This window comes from Grammomys surdaster, unplaced genomic scaffold (genome assembly GCF_004785775.1).
Source record: "Grammomys surdaster isolate TR1022 unplaced genomic scaffold, NIH_TR_1.0 126298, whole genome shotgun sequence".
Classification (NCBI taxonomy): Eukaryota; Metazoa; Chordata; class Mammalia; order Rodentia; family Muridae; genus Grammomys; species Grammomys surdaster.
Genome location: NW_021621098.1, coordinates 7,452,652 through 7,455,306, shown reverse-complemented (window position 1 = coordinate 7,455,306; position 2,655 = coordinate 7,452,652). Strand labels below are relative to the sequence as shown.

The 2,655-nt window shown below is 42.5% G+C and overlaps 1 pseudogene; it reads left to right on the top strand.

Moving 5' to 3' along the window:
- Positions 1-263: 263 nt before the first annotated feature.
- Positions 264-1,609, top strand: LOC114614063 (annotated as a pseudogene).
- Positions 1,610-2,655: the final 1,046 nt, after the last annotated feature.

Sequence of the window (2,655 nt, the reverse complement as noted above, 5' to 3'; positions counted from 1 at the left end):
CAGCATGCTTCCAGCATTTCTGATGGAAGGACCAAGACTCAGCTTTGGAAAACAATCCAATTTAAAGGATATGAATTTGACTTAAAGCTTCTGTAACTGTTTAAGAAATTACATAGGCTTCTTATTTTTCAGATTAAAATCTGCAAACATGGAGAAGGATGTGAAGGAACAGACCTATGCTTCAGCACTCAGGAGGCTGGGAGGAGGCTAGCAAGGCTAACCTGGGCTGTAGATCAGACCCTGGCTCAGAAACAAGAAACACCTCAGACATGGGAACATCCTGCATGTGGAAGCCAACAGTTGCCTTTTCTCTTCCTTCTCCAGGTGCCTCAGTGGGTAGAAGTTCTTGCCATGAGATCAGACAACATTAGTTTGCTCCATGTAACCATGCAAAGATGGAAGGAAACAATGGACTGTACAAGGTTGTCCTCTGACACATGGGACATATGTACTCTTAATGATGGTGATGTCAAATTATTTGAAAACATAAAAAAGGTGAACACAGGTTAATTTGTCATGGTAGCCTTTGTAATTATATCCCAAGTGTAATCCATGGATTTAAAAAATAAAAATTTGGTAGGGGGCAGTAGTCAGGGGTGGTGGGAGAAGGAGGAGGTGGCAAATCACTTATAAATGGTGCCCAAGCAAGACCCAAAGCCTAGATTCCAGGAGGGCGAGCAAGTGCTATGCTTTCATTGGCCTCTTCTTTATGAAGCAAAGTGTGTAAAGGTTGCCATAAAGGACAAATAAGTGAAGTACTTTATCCATTACAGTGGTTGGAATGAAAATTGGGATGAATGGGTACCAGAAAGCAGAGTACTCAAGTACGTGGACACCAATTTGCAGAAACAGCAAGAACGTCAAAAGGCCAATCAGGAACAATATGCAGAGGGCAGGATGAGAGGGGCTGCTCCAGGGAAGAAGGCATCTGGTCTGAAACAGAAAAATGTTGAAGTGAAAACAAAAAGAACAAGCAGAAAACACCTGGAAATGGAGATGGTGGCAGTACCAGTGAGACACCTCAGCCTCCTAGGAAGAATAGAGCCCGGATAGATCATGAACAGAGCTGAAGTTAAAGTGAAGCTTCCTGAAGACCTGAAACCATGGCTTGTTGATGACTAGGACTTGATCACCAGACAAAAGCAGCTTTTTTATCTTCCTGCCAAGAAGAACGTGGATTCCATTTTGGAGGATTATGCAAATTATAGCAAGTCTCGAGGAAATACAGATAGTAAGGAGTATGCTGTTAACCAGGTTGTGGCAGGAATAAAGGAGTACCTCAGTGTAATGCTGGGCACTCAGCTACTCTTCACATTTGAGAGACCACAGTATGCTGAAGTTGTTGCCCATCACCCTGATTCACCCATGTCCCAGGTGTATGGAGCGCCACATTTATTATTCATGCGAATTGGAGCGAGTTGGTCTATACACCTCTAGATGAGAAAAATCTTGCTTTATTGCTGAACTACATGATTTCCTCAAGTACCTTGCAAAGAATTTTGCAACTTTGTTCAGTGCCAGTGATTATGAAGTGGCTCCTCCCGAGTACCCTGGGAAAGCCATGTAGACTCAACACTGCCTCTTTCCCAGAGTCCTTACTAGGCATTTTCATACAGGATTATTCCTTGGGTCCGATCTTATTTGAATAACTTTAATTTCTTCTCATAATTCTGGCATTTCAGGGCCTCTTTAATGTGACCCTCAACTGATTTGCCTTATTTTAATGCTTACTTAAAAACACATTTCTGTGTTTGTGTGCATGCATTTGTATGAGTGTGCCTGTGTGCCATGTGGAGGTCAGAGGGCAATCTTGGTATTGGTCTCTGTCTTTTTTGAGACCCAGTCTCCCTTTTGTTGTTTGACACTGCATCCATGAGGCTAGCAGACCTGTGAGCTACCTGTCTCCACCTTTCATCTCACTGTAAGATTGACGGCATTACAGACATGTGCTTTTACTCAGGTTCTGGAGAATCAATCTCAGACCTTTTACCTCAAGCGCTTTGCCCACTGAGCCACCTCACCTGCCACGGTTTTTTATTTATGCTTGGTCTGGGTAAAAGACATCATATTTTCTCTTGGGAATCATGTTTGGACTCAAGTTTTTACCTGTCAATCTATGCATCATCCTTGCTCACTTTGAGATGGATCTCAAAGCTCTCTTTGGCTTGGGCTGGCCCTGAACTTGTGATGACTCTCCTGCCTTAGCCTTCTTAGTGCTGGGGTTCCAGGCTGGTATTCCATCAAAGCCTGCTTGAAATCTAGACTATGGATTGTCTAGTCACTGCTTTCTATAGCCACAAGAAGGTTCCTTTTTTCTCTAGAAAGATGGGAAAAGACCCTGGGTAGAAGGCTCTGTGATTCAGATCCCTATCTGGTGCTTGAAGACTTTTTGCTTGTTTAGTCATTGATCCACCCTTACTATCTGTCTGTCCATCTGTCTATTCGTTCATCTGTCCATCTACCCATCTACCCATCTACTCATCTACCCATCTACCCATCTACCCATCTACCCATCTATCTACCCATCTATCTATCTATCTATCTATCTATCTATCTATCTATCTATCTATCTATCCTCTTTCCATTCATCCATTTATTCCATCTATCTTCTATCTATCTATCTATCTATCTATCTATCTATCTATCTATCTATCT